Source organism: Physella acuta, unplaced genomic scaffold, assembly GCF_028476545.2.
Source record: "Physella acuta isolate Inbredline_101_S28 unplaced genomic scaffold, ASM2847654v3 ptg001199l, whole genome shotgun sequence".
In the NCBI taxonomy this organism is placed as follows: Eukaryota; Metazoa; Mollusca; class Gastropoda; family Physidae; genus Physella; species Physella acuta.
Window position 1 is genome coordinate 88,504 of NW_026732716.1, and position 6,653 is coordinate 95,156.

Consider the following 6,653-nt stretch of genomic DNA (forward strand, 5'->3'; position numbering starts at 1 on the left):
TAGGCCAGTGTTATACCTGTATTTCCTTTTTTTTTCAACTTTTTTTTCTTCACCTTGAGTTTTACTTTAGCAACAAGTAGGTGATGGTCTGAAGCAACATCAGCTCCTCTCTTGACACGTAACACTACATTTTGAAGTGATCTCCTGAACTTTTTTATGATACATATATGGTCTATCTGGTTTTCTGTAGACAGGTCGGATGAAACCCCAGTGGCTTATATGTATCCTTTTGTGATGAAAGAGACTCCCTTCAATTACTAAATTACTCGTGACACACAATTCAGCAAATCCTTCTCCGTTTTCGTTCATCTCACCGAAACCCTGCTGTCCTATACATTCTTCATATCCTCTGTTGTCGCTTCCAACCTTAGCATTAAAGTCGTCCATGAGTATAGGGATGTTTCTTCTTGGGCAGTTCTGGATTATGGTCATTAGCCTGTTGTATAATTCATCTTTGTACTCTTCTTTGCTGTCATTTGTTGGGGCGTAGGCCTGTATTATGTCCATGTTCATTAGTCATAATTAAGTTTTTAAGGTGGATTTTATAATCCGCGAGCAATGTGCCTCCCATCAAATGAGAACCCTTTGTGCTTGCTTTGACAGCATGGATGCGACTTCTTGAGTATATGGTGCATTTTCATCCTCGTGGCTTGAGAACAGCAGTAGCTCTCCTGTCATTAGTTTTTTTTGTCCTGAGCCAGTACATCTTGACTTGCTGATATCCAGGATAGCTATTTTATAACGTCTCATTTCTGCTGCTACTTGGGTTGCTTTTCTAGCTTCATACATTGTGCGGACATTCCAAGCTCCAATATTGATCGTGGACCCGGTGGAAATAATGGTGGTCGACCTGGTAGTTTCCAATACATATTGGCTTTCACCACCCGGCTTCATAAATTCTCCATCGGGAGATCCAGCTTTCCCTGGTCCGAGCTGTCTGTTTTTCTCTTTGTCTGCGTTTCTGTAGCGAGTTGTGTTTTACGATATAAGGTTGCTGTCCCTATGCTCAACCCCCAACCTGTAGTACCGGGGTGCTAGCTTTCGTCTGCTCCCTACCCGCGCAGACCTTCCCAGCTTGGTTGAACCTGCCACGAAGCATATTTATACCACAAGGAATTTGTTTTTCATCTTATATTCGCGCCCAATTGTAAATTGTAATTGCAGACTGAAATAGCCTAGAACTGAGTAGAATAACTGAGAGAACCCAGCAGTTAGTCTTCTTAGGCCCGTTATGGCTTCTGGAATGTTATACCAGAATTACCGAAGCAGACGTCCAGCATTTCTTCTAGGAGGGGGGTATAGAAAAATGTTAAATTTAAATAGAGCATATTATATTTTTTAACCTTTGTCCACCCCCCCCTCCCCCACTCCTCCCGAAATAGTTAAGTGCACCGGAACAGCTTGTGTTTTACCTTTGTTAATGTAAAGGAATTTAATGTCATCTTTGTGTCAATAATAAATTCAAATTTAATATAGTTTTTTTTTATTGTAGGCGTATGCCAAATAATTAGGCCAGTGGTTCTTATCCTAGGTTCAATCTTACCCCAAGGGCTTGGTGAGTCAGTCTGAGGGGTTCGTCGGAGGTCAAGATGTACACCTGACTCATTTGATTCACATTTGGAATGCGCATGTGAAATTGTTAGGGTTCGTAACATCCAAAAAGTTTAAGAATCACTCAATTAGATTTTTACTTTCCTGTCTCAACTTTGTGGAGTAGCTTATGGATAGAAAAAAAATTAAATGAGCAAAGCAGTTAGTTTATCCAGAACCTACTTAAGACAAAAAGCCCAGTCATCGATGTAGGCCAAACTGGATTAAATATCCGATAAGCTGTAATTACAGCTCGTTTATTTTTGCAATTGATTTAGACTAGTGTTGTAGGCCTACATGGATACTTTATCTGCAATAGCGTGGGGGGGGGGGAGAGGTCTGTTTATGAGAGGAAGGGGTGGCTTTTAGTTTCATTACCACATGTTGCAGCAAGCAACCATTGGTCAATCCTTTTCTTTTATTTTCTCTATAGGCCCTAGTCTACAGTTTGAAAGAATACGTCTGCCCTTAAGAAAATATTGACTTGTTTTTTTTTTGTTTTGTCTATAAGGCATGTCCTAACGAATGTTCCCTAAATTTAAATTTTTACTTCAACGCACTAAGCAGAAAGGATCACCCATAAACGACGCCATGCTTTTTAAAACGATCCCCCCCCCTCCCCCATCGTTACAAAAGTCTGACTACCCCTTCCTACCAACCCTTTCAGCTTAGTAGTATGACGTCGTATACGGACGCTCCCTAACAATCCAATTGGGCCTAGGTCCTTACTCATGAAGGAATGTGCTGTATAAGAACTCGCTCTTCACTAGCTTGTCAGTTAAACTAGAAGCGTCAACACGGCCCCAGGTAACAGTGAATTAAACAGATTACAGCCAACACTTCATGACCTCCCAATAACTTGTTTACCAAGCAACATATGTCACCGTTGCCTAGCAAGCTTATGACGCACATTTTTACGTTTTTCGATACTTTAATCTTAAACGCTAGCAGCATACAATCTCTTTATAAATGGGTATAGGAAATCAATAAGGTTGCTTGCGGTAAACACGGGCCAAAAACAGACGTAGAAAAATGATCCTCTTAAGCCAAAGATAAAAGAAACCATTTTGAAAGTACTAGAAATTTAGTTTTATTATAGTAGTGTTAATCATATATATGATAATAAGGGGCCTTTATCATAATGCGCATTTAAGAATGCATGCTCACCAACTCATCCTTAATGGAGTAATTTTAGTACAGCTAAAAAATATGTTTCGTACTTTTTAAAACAAGATGTAAGCATCTAATCTATTGGCCCACCCACAGAAAGCTTAGTCAACCAATCCTGAGTGACTTTCTTACATAATATTTAAGCTGACCCAAATAGCTTATATTCTTATACAATCTTTCCCACTATGACTTGCACATTTTGTCTGTAACAAACAGAAAAAAAAATTAAATAATACAGAAATTGTTTAAAAGATTTATTTATTTTCAGAGATGGCTGACAAACAAGCTGTATGGTGATCCTGTTAGTTTTCTGCTTTGCTTTAGCTCTGTTGAAAAAAAAAAGCCATCCATGAACAATTCTTGCTATTATAGTATATCACCAAATGGGGTTTCTTTTTAACATGTATTGCTTAAGTGAAAAGACAATTGTATAACACTATAATTTAAAAGGATTCTTCTAAAAATCTCAAAGCATCAGTTAGATATTCTTTGTTTGGTAAATTTACTATTTATTTTTCTCCTGTTTGCTTAGTCTACAATCAGAGCCGGCGTTAGGGGGTGGCGAACGGGGCGGTCGCCATAGGCCCCGCGCTTGAAGGGGCCCCGCGCTTCAGCAATGTCATTGTTATATGAATTAGTTCGTAAAATTAAATAAATTGTTGCTGATTTCAATTGGGAAAAACTAAATGGTCGAATGCCGACGTTGTTGATTGTTATAACTGAGGCCACGGTCGATGTTGGTGAGTCCCACCTGAACTGGGACAGGCCGTAATTCGATACAAAAATAGTGTCACACCTCCCCTTTGTGTAGGGTACGGTCGCTTGGCATTTGACCTGAGCTGACTGGAGATGGCGGTCGAGAATTAGCCCACGACGTAAAGAGATACCCTATTGTATGTGGACCCATGAAGACGTCCTTTTAGTGAGCAGACGGGATGTCTGTAGTAGACAGTTAGTGACCTGATGAACTCTAGTCCTGACTTTTTTGTTGTAGATGTCGTATAATGTCGTATATGAACAGTGTTTCTTCCAGACTTTTTTCTCCGGGGGGGGGGGGGGGGGGGAAGGGGCACTTGAAATTTTCGGGGGGGGGGGGGGCGGTAGATTTTCTTCGGGGGAGGGGGGACACTGTTAAAAGTATATATTTTCTATATAAATTATATACATTTCATTTCGTTTTCGGTGGGGGGGGGGGCTTGTCCCTGGAAGAAAAGAAACTCTTTATGTAGGCTTACTTGTCTTAGTATAACAAAATTAACATTCAGTTGCGTGCAGAGGGGTGGGAGGAGGGCGACGAGGGGGGGTGGCGCCTTAGGATCTATATCAGGCGGCATTAAACAGAGTGATTTATTATTAATTTTTGGAAGAAAGTTAAAACTGTTGTTATGTTGTGTCACCTTAAGGATTCACCCGTTCAATAATTAAGACAATAATGTTTTTGGTTTTAAAATATTGTATGAATTCTAAACAAATTTTGAAGTCTATACTGTTTTGATACATCAGGCCAAGTTCGCTGTATTGTAAATTTTATTTTCCTAATTATTCGGCACGTGATTAAATTTTCTTAAGTGATTTGGTATGAATTACATAACGGTCAAAAGGGATTTAATATCTTAGCAAAGGAAAAAAAAACAACATGGGAGAAGTAAAAATCTGTTATTATAGTGGAAAGTTTGACATTAGTTTATAAACTCCAAAACATTTGTGTTATTATGTGTACATCACATTATATAGACCTTTATACATATATATATATATATATATATATATATATATATATATATATATATATATATATATATATATATATATATATATATATATATATAAAATGGAAAGGCCCCGCGCGGATGGTTGGCCCTAGGCCCCGCGTATTCCTAACGCCGGCTCTGTCTACAATATGTTACTTTGTTCTCTTTACGCTTTGTTTGAGGAAAAATTATAATTAATTAGCATTAGTAAAATTCCCTTTTCAAACCTGGAGTTCAATGGGGCAAGTAGAGTTCACCTTTTTCTCTGACCTTAGCATATGAAGAGAAAGTGTGGTCAGCACTATGCCCAGTCACCTTTACTTTCCCTAACATGAGTTAGGCACCAATCAGAGTTGGGTGGGCTCAGGGACGGTCTAATGAAGCCGGATTCAAACTCGAGACTTTCGGGTTAGCATCCTAGCACTCTACCGCTAGATGTAGTGATCCCATATTAGTAAAACAATTTTTAACTAAAATAATAGACCTAGAAACATGTCATACACAAGATAACATGATTTAACAGGGCAAGCTGTCTCGTATAGAGAGGTATCACTTTATAATTTAAGTACAGTAATAGCAGTAAACTACCCAAGTCTCTGCCATTGCAATAAAATGCAGTGTTTCAGAGGCAGGAATCAAGTGGAAAACTAGATGAATAAAAAAAAGTTTGAAACAAACTTACATTGGCACCTGTCACAGCTACATCCAGAGATGTAAGAGACTTGGTAAGATTTGGTTGTACCATCAGCACACTGGAAATCTACTGATTTACTTGAGGTGCTAGCCTTGCAGCATGCACAGTTCTGTTCAGTAAAGAGTTCAAATCTTCCAGACTGGAACTTTCTGTTGACAACCATATCTGTGCTGTAGCCACATATTCCTGAGCACATCTGGTGGGAGATTAAGTACAAAAAGTTAATGATATGAATAATAATTGAAAATATTCATCTGTGTGTCAATGTAATTCTGGTACCATGCAATCAATTTGAGAATATCACATCAGTTTTCATTGACTTACTCCAATATCTAAAGGCTCAGACACACAGAGTCCAGACACACTGTCAGTGACTTGGAGAGGTTCTGTGGAGCTGACTTTGTATGTACATGGTATCATCACAGGTATACATTGAGGACAGCAATCATCGCCTTCAGTGTATTGCAGGATGTGAGTTTCCTTAAAAAGAAAATGATAATTTAGATTTTATCTTCTCTTTAAAATCAAAATCTTAAATATGATAAGTAAATTAAATTTTTTTTTTTTGCATAATAAAGCAGTTTTTAATCTGTACTTACATTATTACAGTTTTCTTTAATTTCTCTGCATGAATCAAGTTTAGGATCCTTAACACATTCCAGAATTCCACTGCTATTACAATAACAATTCTCTGTGCATTCCTTGTTTGGCCAGATATCTGTAGTTAATAAAATGCATTTAGTATAAATAAATTATTGATCTTTTTACTTTTAGTAGTGGCATTGTTTTTTGTGAGATATTGCAATTGCATAATTATTCCAAAACATATTTAATATGTACAATACCTAATAATTCTATAAAAGATCAAAATCTTGGATAATAATGTTTATGCAAGTAATTAATCTGTAAAGCTAATTTATTGAAAAGAGCTTACTTTTAGTTTCATAGATTTGACATTTCATATCTCCATTGGTGCAAGAACTGTGTTTAATTGAATACAAACACATAATGTATACATAATAATATTTATTAATAATAATAATTATAATTATAATAATAATAATATTAATAATAATAATTATTATTATTAAAATTATAATAATTAAAATATCGATACAGATAATAATAATAATAATAATAATAATAATAATAATAATAACAACAATAATAATAATAATAATAATATAATTAGAAATTATATAGACTCTATAAACCTCTGACTCCTTTCTTTGTCTTTGGGATCTGCATATTTAGAATTTTATTTATGTTTAAGTCTGTAGTTCTAATTTGACTTTTGCCTACTTTGAATCCCAAAAAATCCATCTCTTCATTAGCAAAATTTTAACTTTTCAGGTGCAATTGTTGTGCCATATGAGTTAATTAATTTTGTTAGTATTTCTTGATATCATTAGTATGAATGCATATATGATCTACAAGATGTACCACTT